The sequence below is a fragment of the Scyliorhinus torazame genome, chromosome 21, assembly GCF_047496885.1.
Source record: "Scyliorhinus torazame isolate Kashiwa2021f chromosome 21, sScyTor2.1, whole genome shotgun sequence".
Classification (NCBI taxonomy): Eukaryota; Metazoa; Chordata; class Chondrichthyes; order Carcharhiniformes; family Scyliorhinidae; genus Scyliorhinus; species Scyliorhinus torazame.
Window position 1 is genome coordinate 77,206,779 of NC_092727.1, and position 12,257 is coordinate 77,219,035.

Sequence of the window (12,257 nt, forward strand, 5' to 3'; positions counted from 1 at the left end):
CTTTCAAGTATTACATTGAACTTGAACAAATTACAATCACTATTAGATAAATATTCATTCACCATTAGGCTAATAATGAAATCTGGTCCCTTATGTCGTGTTGGGTGTTCCGATACACAAATGATCCAACACGGTTGTAGATGGTACAACTCTGTTTTATTGTCTTAAACAATAACAACTAATAACTGCTGGCTGAGGTTCGTGCTTCATCAGCTAACCTGTGGACCCAGCCCTTTCACGATCTTGGTGAGGCACTCAGCACATGGTGTATGTCTGAGTGGCACGCTGTGAGCTCTGTGCTCTGAGCTATCTCCTGGTAGAATGAGAGGGAACTGTGGTGTTCCCTGTTTTATAGTGCGTGTGCTCTCACTGGTGATTGGCTGCGATGTTGTGTGTGTGTTGGTTGGTCCAACTACCTGTCCATCAGTGTGTGTGTGATTGTACCATGATATGCTGATGTGGATATCATGACATCCCCCCTTTTCACAAGGATATGTACCTACATGCTAATAAATAGAAGTGTGTACTGAGTGCGTCTGAGTATGTGTGCGCAATATTTACAACATGTACATGACGGCACAGTGGTCCTAAGGGTGCGACCCATCAACAGCTGGGCTGGTGAGGCCCGTGGACAGTGGGGCCGAGCGATAGGCCAGCAGGGCTAAACAGAAGTCAGATCCGGCATCAGCAGCCTTGCAGAGGAGCCGCTTCACAATGTGGACGCCATTTTCCACCTTGCCATTCGACTGGGGATGCAAGGGACTCGACGTCACGTGCGTGAAGTTGTATGAAGTGGCAAAGGAAGACCATTCTTGGCTCACAAAGCAAGGCCCGTTGTCAGACATGACGGTGAGCGGAATTCCATGACGAGCAAAGGTTTCTTTGCATGCCCAGATGACAGCTGATGATGTCATGTCGTGCAGGCGTATGACCTCTGGATAATTTGAGAAATAGTCAATCAGAATGATGTAGTCCCTGCCGAGCGCATGAAAGAGGTCCACGCCCACCTTCGCCCAGGGGAACATGACCAACTCATGGGGCTGAAGTGTCTCAGGGGGTTGCGCAGGCTGAAACCTTTGGTAGGTGGGGCAGTTGAGCACCATGTTAGCGATGTCGTCGCTGATGCCCATCCAGTACACAGCCTCTCGGGCCCTCCGCCTGCACTTTTCAACTCCGAGATGGCCTTCGTGCAGTTGTTCTAGGACAAGCCGGTGCATGCTGTGTGGGATCACGATCCGGCCCAACTTCAAGAGGACACCATCAATGACGGCCAAGTCGTCGCGGACATTGTAAAATTGTGGGCACTGCCCCTTGAACCACCCTTCCGTCATGTGGCGCATTACACGCTGTAGAAGGGTGTCAGCTGCAGTCTCACGGCGAATGTGGACCAGACGTGCGTCAGTGGCCGGCAGATTGGCCAATGTGAAGGCTACTTGTGCGTCGACCTGACAAACGAACCCCTCCGATTCGGGCGGTATGTTAACCGCCCTGGACAGAGCATCTGCGATGATGAGGTCCTTCCCCAGGGTGTAGACAAGTTGGAAGTCATACCTCCGGAGCTTGAGCGGAATGCGCTGGAGGCGAGGGGTCATTTTGTTGAGGTCCTTCTGAATGATGCCGACCAGGGAGCGATGGTTGGTCTCCACAGTGAACTGCGGAAGACCATACACATAATCGAGAAATTTGTCGATGCCGATCAACAAGACTAGGCACTCTTTTTCAATCTGCGCATAGCGCTGTTCTGTCGGGGTCATGGCCCGCGAGGCACAGGCGACCGGGGCCCATGATGCGGTGTCATCCCGTTGCAGGAGTACCGCCCCAATGCCGGACTGGCTGGCGTGAGTTGAGATCTTTGTTTCCCGTGTGGTATCGAAAAACACCAGTACCGGGGTGATGGTGAGCTTGACCTTGAGCTCCTCCCATTCACTCTGGTGTGCGGGCAGCCACTGGAATTACGTTGTCTTTTTGACCAGGTGGCGAAGAGCCGTTGTGTGCGAGGCAAGGTTAGGAATAAACTTCCCCAGGAAGTTGACCATCCCGAGAAAGCGCAGCACTGCCTTGTCTGCCGGCTGCTGCATGGCTGCGATGGCTGCCACTTTGTCGGCATCCGGCCGCACCCCTGACCGGGAGATGTGGTCCCCCAAAAACTTTAGCTCAGTCTGGCCAAAAGAGCACTTGGCTCGGTTGAGGCGCAAGCCCTGATCTCGTATCCGTGCAAAGACACGCTGGAGACAACTGATGTGCTCCCGTGGTGTGGTGGACCAGATGGTAACATAGAACATAGAAAATACAGCACAGAACAGGCCCTTCGGCCCACGATGTTGTGCCGAACCTTTGTCCTAGATTAATCATAGATTATCATTGAATTTACAGTGCAGAAGGAGGCCATTCGGCCCTTTGAGTCTGCACCAGCTCTTGGAAAGAGCACCCTACCCAAACTCAACACCTCCACCCAACACCAAGGGCAATTTGGACATTAAGGGCAATTTATCATTGGCCAATTCACCTAACCCGCACATCTTTGGACTGTGGGAGGAAACCGGAGCACCCGGAGGAAACCCACGCAGACACGGGGAGGACGTGCAGACTCCGCACAGACAATGACCCAAGCCGGAATCGAACCTGGGACCATGGATCTGTGAAGCAATTGTGCTATCCACAATGCTACCGTGCTGCCCTTAAGAACAAATAAATCTACACTATATAATTTTCCCGTAATCCATGTACCTATCCAACAGCTGCTTGAAGGTCCCTAATGTTTCCGACTCAACTACTTCCACAGGCAGTGCATTCTATGCCCCCACTACTCTCTGGGTAAAGAACCTACCTCTGATATCCCTCCTATATCTTCCACCTTTCACCTTAAATTTATGTCCCCTTGTAATGGTGTGTTCCACCTGGGGAAAAAGTCTCTGACTGTCTACTCTATCTATTCCCCTGATCATCTTATAAACCTCTATCAAGTCGCCCCTCATCCTTCTCCGCTCTAATGAGAAAAGGCCTAGCACCCTCAACCTTTCCTCGTAAGACCTACTCTCCATTCCAGGCAACATCCTGGTAAATCTTCTTTGCACCTTTTCCAGAGCTTCCACATCCTTCCTAAAATGAGGCGACCAGAACTGTACACAGTACTCCAAATGTGGCCTTACCAAAGTTTTGTACAGCTGCATCATCACCTCACGGCTCTTAAATTCAATCCCTCTGTTAATGAACGCGAGCACACCATAGGCCTTCTTCACAGCTCTATCCACTTGAGTGGCAACTTTCAAAGATGTATGAACATAGACCCCAAGGTCTCTCTGCTCCTCCACAATGCCAAGAACTCTACCGTTAACCCTGTATTCCGCATTCATATTTGTCCTTCCAAAATGGACAACCTCACACTTTTCAGGGTTAAACTCCATCTGCCACTTCTCAGCCCAGCTCTGCATCCTATCTATGTCTCTTTGCAGCCGACAACAGCCCTCCTTACTATCCACAACTCCACCAATCTTCGTATCGTCTGCAAATTTACTGACCCACCCTTCAACTCCCTCATCCAAGTCATTAATGAAAATCACAAACAGCAGAGGACCCAGAACTGATCCCTGCTGTACACCACTGGTAACGGGGATCCAGGCTGAATATTTGCCATCCACCACCACTCTCTGACTTCTATCGGTTAGCCAGTTCGTTATCCAACTGGCCAAATTTCCCACTATCCCATGCCTCCTTACTTTGTGCAGAAGCCTACCATGGGGAACTTTATCAAATGCCTTACTAAAATCCATGTACACTACATCCACTGCTTTACCTTCATCCACATGCTTGGTCACCTCCTCAAAGAATTCAATAAGATTTGTAAGGCAAGACCTACCCCTCACAAATCCGTGCTGACTATCCCGAATCAAGCAGTGTCTTTCCAGATGCTCAGAAATCCTATCCTTCAGTACCCTTTCCATTACTTTGCCTACCACCGAAGTAAGACTAACTGGCCTGTAATGTAACGTCGTCTACATAGACGCGCGCCCCTTCGATGCCCTCCATCATCTGTTCCATGATGCGATGGAACACCTCGGAGGCCGAGATGATGCCAAACGTCATCCTATTGTAGCAGTATCTGCCAAATGGAGTGTTGAAAGTGCACAGCTTCCTGCTAGACTGATCCAGTTGAATCTGCCAAAAACCCTTTGAGGCATCAAGCTTGGTGAATATTTTTGCCCGAGCCATTTCGCTCGTTTGGGTATGGGGTAGTGTTTCCTCATAATGTTGTTGTTCAGATCTTTTGGGTCGATACAGATCCAGAGCTCGCCAGAGGGTTTCTTGATGCACACCATGGAACTGACCCATGGCGTTGGCTCCGTGACCTGGGAAAGCACTCCTTGGTCCTGCAGATCCTGCAGCTGCTGCTTGAGGCGGTCCTTGAGTGGTGCTGGGACTCTACGAGGTGCGTGAATGACGGGGGTGGCGTCCGGTTTGAGCCGTATTCTGTACGTGTAGGGCAGTGTACCCATGCCCTCGAAAACCTCCTGGTTGTGCGCGAGGAGTGAGTGGAGCTGCGCCCTAAAGTCTGCATCTGGGAAATCGGACGTGCCTTCTGGAGACAGTGTGTACCCGCTGAACGAGGTGGAGGATCTTGCACACCTGTGCGCCTAACAGAGAGTCCTTCGAGGATCCAACTATTTCAAAAGACAATGTGGCTTTATGTGAGTTGTGTGTAACCTCGAGCTGGCAGGACTCCGTGGCCGGGATGATGTTTCCGTTATAGTCAACCAGCTGACAATGGGATGGCAGAATCGGTGGTTTAACCTTCAAGGTCTGGAAGGCTGACCATGCAAGGAGATTGGCGGAGGCACCAGTGTCCAAGCGAAATGTGATCTGTGATCGGTTGACCGTTAGGGTGGCACACCACTCATCGCCTGGATCAATGCTGTGCACGGGCAGCGGCTGGTGGTTCCGACTTGGGGACATCCGGTTCTTGTGTATTACCGCAACGCGGAAGGGTTCCCTGTCTTCGGTATCACTGGTCTGCATGTTGTCAGGATATGACTCAGTGTATGGGGGCTGAATAGCCCGCACGTCCCTGCGTGGCTGGCGGAATTGCGGAGAGTTGGCAGGTTGAGCTGCTCGACAGCAGGCAGCGTAGTGGCCCATCCTGCCACAGCGGAGGCATTGTCGCGCTTTGGCCGGACATTGCCGCTTTAAGTGGGCGGAGCCACAGTTGCCGCACGTCGTGACGTCATGGCGTTCGTTGCGCATGCGCGGTGCGGTCCTGCGTAGAGCGCGCCTGCGCATCACGTCCCTCTGTGTCAACGTCCCTTCTTTTGGCGCGTACAAGCGCGGGAGGCCTCGGAAAGTGCGCTAAATGGCCGCCCTCGAAATGGCCGCGAGAAACTCGATCGACTGGACCAGCTCCGCCTCGTAGGACCCTTGCCGTGCCGATTCGGCCGACTGGATTTGGGAGTACCGGCTGATGGCGTTCTCGTGGAGGACGCAGGTCTTGATGGCAGTCGCTGGGGTGAAGCGCTTAATTTTGAGGAGCTGCTGGCTTGTCCGAGATAACCCCAAAAACTATCTGGTCCCGAATCATGGACCCGGAGGTGGCTTCATAGCCGCAGGACTGCGCGAGGATACGGAGGTGTGTCAAATAAGATTGAAAAGGCTCATCCTTACCCTGCAGGTGCTGCTGGAATAGGTACCTCTCAAAATTCTCATTGACTTCGACGCTGAAGTGTTCCTCGAACTTTAGAAGCACGGTCTTGTAGTTTGTCTTGTCCTCGCCTTCCACGAATGCCAGGGAGTTGTAGATGTGGATGGCATGGTGCCCTGCCGTGGAGAGGAGGAGGGCGATCTTCCTGGTGTCCGATGCATTCTCCCTGTCTGTGGCTTCTAGGAAGTGCTGGAAGCGCTGTTTAAACAGATTCCAGTTGACGCCAAGATTTCCAGCGATTTGGAGCGGCTGCGGTGGGCGGGCTGATGTTTTGCATGGAGCAGGATGGCGGATTTCTGAAAGGGTGCAGGTAGGTCTCACAGTCACTGGCTAGCTTCCACTACTGGTATCATGTAGTGTTGGGTGTTCCGATACACAAATGATCCAACACGGTTGTAGATGGTACAACTCTGTTTTATTGTCTTAAACAATAACAACTAATAACTGCTGGCTGAGGTTCGTGCTTCACCAGCTAACCTGTGGACCCAGCCCTTTCACTATCTTGGTGAGGCACTCAGCACATGGTTTATGCCTGAGTGGCACGCTGTGGGCTCTGTGCTCTGAGCTATCTCCTGGTAGAATGAGCGGGAACTGTGGTGTTCCCTATTTTATAGTGCGTGTGCTCTCACTGGTGATTGGCTGCGATGTTGCGTGTGTGTTGGTTGGTCCAACTACCTGTCCATCAGTGTGTGTGTGATTGCACCATGATATGCTGATGTGGATATCATGATACCTTACTAACTCTATAGAGCTTTCCCCTTGTTGGCAGAAAATTACCAAGGACGCACACACATACACATGAATTTATGGTAAATTTAGGTTGTGCCTTATGGGAGTTCGAGCAATATTCTCAGTTTCAATATTTCTTCTAATTCTGTGGATATATTTTGTTTCCAAATGCCTTCATTAAAATTTTCACTTGCCTTATTCAACAGTTTAGTCTAGAGCTGAGACATTGAAATTAGATTGTGAATCATAGAATTAACAGTGCAGAAGGAGGCCATTCGGCCCATCGAGTCTGCCATAGCCCTAGGAAAGAGCACCCTGCATAAGCCCACACCTCCATTCTATCCTCTTAACCCCATCTAAACTTTTTGACAATCCAGCTAACCTACATAACTTTGGACTGTGGGAGGAAACCGGATCACTCGGATGAAACGGACGCAGACACGGGGAGGAAGTGCAAGCTCCACACGGACAGTCACCCGAGGCCGGAATTGAACCAGGGTCCCTGAAGCTTTGAGGCAGCAATGCTGACTACCGGACCACTAAGCCACCCAGAAATCAGAGTATGTACAGTGTACACAATTTCCAAGGATGCAGCATTACTATTCTTTCAGCCATATTGAAGAGCTATTTCTCTTCAACTTCTAACCATTTCTTCTCAAAATTGCTTCAAAATTATTTGAAGAGGATTCATTTCAAAACCTTTGGAATCAATGCAAGACCTACCAAGATCTTGCTTTCACAAAAGGGATCAGTGTTTGCAGTGGTTTTTATTTCTTTTAACTAGTTTCTGTATCCCTATATCTGAAAATTAGAACAGGATTATTACAGACTATATTTGCATTGGTCTCAGATTCTTGTCGAATGAGCTCCCACACCAAGGTAACATAAAGGGCTTGACCTAAGTGGTACTTTGATGGTTCACTTGCCTTTTTTTTTAAAAATTTAAAACAATTACATTTTAACCCTGCCTCAAGAGAGGACAGAAGTTTCAAGTTGGAATGTAGGCCAAAGGTAGTCAAGATTTCAGTGCAGATGCATTGTCCTTCACACACTCTTAAAACAAACTTGGCACGTAGCATTTTCAAACACTTGGGACCTTGTCTCTGGCATGAAAGAGAACAAGCGTAGCCCAAATAAAATGAGCTTGAATTAAATCCAAGACAAACAATAATTAATAAATAAGGATTCTGGCATTTTCCCAAAGCCATATAAACTACAGCACCCAGAATATATGGCAATTCAAGATAGTCCAGACAGAAATGGAATTCAGCAAGCAGCTCAAAGTGTCAATGTAACAGACTTCTAGCAGTGTTTTCAAACGGTTTTTCCAGGGAACATTTCTACCAACTGGCCGACCATCGCGACCCATGTGGACAGACCATCGCGGCCCACACGAGCCGACGTTCGCAGCCCATGTGGACCGACCTTGGCAGCTCACGCGGGCCGACCTTCGCGGGCCACGCCGGCCGACCTTCGCGGCCCACGCCCACCGACCTTTGCGGTCCACACCAGCCGACCTTCGCGGCCCATCATTTTCACTTAATGTCAATGCAACTGATGAGCCTGCGTGGTCCGCACAATCTCACTTGCTTTGCCATTCAATGTTACATTTCTGTATGGGTTGTTCATCAGAGGTCCTGGAGCTTACACTACACTGCTTTTTCCTGCCGAGGTCAAGCTCTCTCCAGCAAATTCAGTTGCGAGGTCCTGGCCTGTTTGCGTCTCTGGCCCTCTCTTCCTTAATCCAAAAAGATCCCTCTTCAGTTCTTGACGCAGTCCTGCTGCTTACTTGCTGGTAGCTACAAAACACAGAAAGCTCTCCTCAGTAATTTCACGCCCAGATCACGTGACGTCACCTGCTCTCTGCCACTGCTTCTAGCAGGAAGACTAATTGATTTTAAAAAAAAATTCTGCTCCTGGAACAGCACGTTCAAGTGCTGAGAAGGTGGTCTACCCTGCTGGGCTCCAGGCCTGCACACTGCTACATCTGAGGGGGCACGCATGCACGGGATGGCCGGCATTCTTGAAAGCCTGTCACGGCCTTTACGCACTTCTTTCCACGATCGGGAACGCCGTGACCGATCACTCCGCTACGTTCCTGATCCCGCCTGCAACTTACCCACGGGTCACGATGCTGAGTTTGAAAATGACTGTTTCTAGAGTACAATGGTTAAAGGAGCCTACCCAACTGCAAATATTTCTAATGCGTGCCTGTGTGCTTGAAAGGACCGACATGGATTTTTTAAAAAAATTCAAATTAAGGGGCAATTTAGCATGGCTAATCTACCTACCCGACACACCTTTGGGTTGTGGGGGTGAGACCCACGCAGAAACTGGGAGAATGTGCAAACTCCACACGGACAGTGACCCGGGGCCGGGATTGAAGCGGGTCCTCAACATCGTGAGGCAGCAGGGCACCACTGCGCCCCCTTGCCGCCCTTTGGATTTAAAAAGAAAATTAGACTTTGCAAAACAGATCCTTTCCTTCAGCCTCTTCATTCATAAGTGTCTTTTGTTACAATGGCACAAAGAGGTACTATGCTTTAGGTGTGTTTGAGACTTGCGCGAAAACACAATCATGTTACAATTTCCTCTAAGTCATCTTTTCTAATCAGAATTATTTTTTTGGTGCTAGAGAAGGTGTAGAATTGCATGTGTGCTGGAATCCAGTGCTCAATAGATTCTGAAAGCTGTAACAGGTATGCAGAAATATACATGGTTGAGTACACCTTCCAAGATGCTGAGCTCTTTAAGTACCTTGGCTGCTTCCAGTAGATAGCAGCACTGTGATGACTCATAACTGCCCTTTTAGAGAAACATATAGTACATTTAAATGGCTTGAAATTAAGGGACATAATTGAGAATGTGAGCAGGAATTTGGAATTAGAGCAGTTACTTTCAGAAATAATTAACCGTTTAGTAATACTGCCAGAAATGATTCAACATTCCAGTACTAAACTAATCCTCCAGATTACTTGTTAGATTTTCGACATCAGGTGACTCATTTAAATGAAAGTTGGCAACTTTGATATTATTTACCAGTTATCAATGTACCATGATTCTGGGAGTGCTGGTGATGTCAATTGTAACTGGGATAAAGTTCTACAAGGTTGCGCCATTAGGTCTAATTAAAAATGATCCATTTGGTTTCCTTGTTCTGGAGCTATTGACATAATCTCAAGAGCTGTTTCTTAAATGAACTCCAATCCCTGACTTCAAGCACTCTTCTTGGTACAATCAGTTCCTCCTGTTAATCACCTTTTATGTAAGTGCCGAAATCATGGGCGGCACGGTAGCAGTCAGTAGCACTGTGCTACCGTGCCAGGGACACGGGTTCTATTCCCGCCTTGGGTCACTGTCTGTGCGGTCTGCCCATGTCTACATGTGTTTCCTCCGGATGCTCCGATTTCCTCCCACAAATCCTGAAGATGTGCTTGTTAGGTGAATTGGACATTCTGAATTCTCCCTCAGTGTACCCAAAAAGGCGCCTGAGTGAGGCGATTAGGAGACTTTCACAGTAACTTCATTGCAGTGTAATGTAATCCTACTTGTGACACTATAAAAGATTGTTATTATGTTTCTCATTTAAAAAAACACGGTGTTCACCTGAGATCCGCTAGCTAAGCAACATTTCACACCTATACAGGTAATCAAAAATGTGAAAAATTCCATAATCCGAGACACTCTCAGCCCTAAGCATTTCGAATAAGGGGTGCTCAACTTGTACAAAGAAGTTTCTTCTTTTAAACAGCATGCTTCGTGGTCTCAAGTTACCACAAAATACATTGCATTTGCTCGAAATTTCACCTTTCCAAGCCCAAGCCTTGTTCTGCTAGCCTAGCATATCTGGACCATTTCTTTATTCCACCAAGTTTCTTGTAAATCTAAAGAAGATCAATGCCAAGACATTTCAAAGCACCCGAGTTTGTCATGCTCCTTTTCTTTATACCGTGATTGTGTGCCTACCCTTCGCCAAAATTTAGATTTTGTCTATGCTATGGGGACCCGAAGTGCATATAAAATTCAGAATAGTGGGCAGCATGAGGGGATTTGCAATATAACTCACTATCCAAATTACTGTGGATGCTCAGTTATTGAATAAATTCCAGATAGAAGATTGTGGATTCTGGGGTTCTAAGGGAATTAAGGATATGAGGCTAGTGCAGGAAGGTGCATTTGGATTAGTTTCAAACTTGTTTTCATTAGTTACTTACTCCCGCTTATGTTCTAGATTATTTATTTCTCACTCTGCTTGGACACAGTATATGGATAGTCAAGTAGCATTCCGAGGTACCTTCAGTTTCCTTATGAGCAAGTTCCATTCCAACCGCCAGATGTATCCTTGACACACAAGTGGTTATGTTAATAAACTAGTAATCCGAGAAACCCAAATATTCATGCAGTAAACTGCCACCATACCATGGCAGTTTGAGAAGCGGAATTCAGTATTTAATTTTTTATTTTACTTATTCACTTACAGGACGTGGGCGTCACAGCATTTATTGCCCTGGAGAGGGTGGTGGAGTGTTGACTTCTTGAACCACAGCAGTCCCCGAAGTGTAGGTACACCAACAGTGCTGTTAGGGAGGGAGTTGCAGGGTTTTGACCCAGCGACAGTGAAAGAACAGCAATATATTTCCAAATCAGGATGGTGAGCAGGCTGGAAGGGAATTTCCAGGTGCCGGTGTTCCCAAGTATCTGCTGCCCTTGTCCTTCTTGGCGTTGCGATGGTGGGTCTGGCTACCTGAGGAGCCTGGTGTTCCTGCAGTGCATCTTGTCGATATGGTTTGTCAGTGCTGGAGGGAGTGAATGTATGTGGCAGGGGTAACTATCAAACGGGCTGCTTTGTTCTGGATGGTATTGAGCTTTTTGAGCGTTATTGGAGCTGCACTCAACCAGGAAAATGGAGTGCATTCCATCACACACCTGATTTGTACTTTGTAGGTGGTGGACAGGATTTGGAGAGTCAGTATACAAGTTACTCGCAACAGGATCCCTAGCTTCTAATCTTCTTTTGTAGCCACAATATTATTATGGCCAGTTCAGTCTCTGGTCAATGGTAACTACCAGGGTATTGATAGTGGGGGATTCTGTGATGGTAATACTATTGAATGTCATGGAGCGCTGATTAGATTCTCTCTTATTGGAGATGGTCATCAGTTGGCATTTGTGTGGCTCAAATGTCATTTGGCACATGTCAGCCCAAGCCTGGATATCGTCCAGGTCTTATTGCATTTGGACATAGACCGCTTCAGTATCTGAGGAGTCGTGAATAGTGCTGAACATTGTGCAGTCATCAATGAACATCCCATTTCTAATCTTTTGATGGAAAAAAGGTCACTGATGAAGCAGTTAAAGATGGTTGGGCATAGTACACTACCCTGAGAAACACCTGCAGTGATGTCCTGGAGCCGAGATGATTGACCTCCAATCACCACAACCATATTCCTTTGTGCCAGGTACCACTCCAACTAGGATAGGGATTTAACCCTTATTTCCACAGACTTCAGTTTTGCTAAGGCTCCTTGATGGATGTGGAGAGAATTGTTTTCCTTGGAGCAGAGGAGACTGAGGGGGGAAACATGATTGAGATGTATAAAATTTTGAGGCATAGATAGAGTAGAAAGGAAGAAGATTTTCACCTTTGTTGAGAGATCAATGACCAGGAGGCATATAAATAAGGCAAGGGGCAGGAGGTTTAGAGGGGATGTGAGAAAAAATGTTTTTTACCCAGAGGATGGTGGGAGTTTGGAACTCGCTGCCTGAAAGGGTGGTGGAGGCAGAGACCCTTATAATATTTAAGAAGTATTTAGATGTGCACTTGCAAGGCATACAAAGC

General features: G+C 47.9%; 1 protein-coding gene across 17 annotated transcripts in view; it reads right to left on the bottom strand.

Annotated features, from left to right (window-relative positions):
• tanc2a (tetratricopeptide repeat, ankyrin repeat and coiled-coil containing 2a) overlaps positions 1–12,257 on the bottom strand; it is a 1,428,811-nt gene that overhangs the window by 839,094 nt on the left and 577,460 nt on the right. The gene's annotated exons all lie outside the window — the stretch shown is intronic.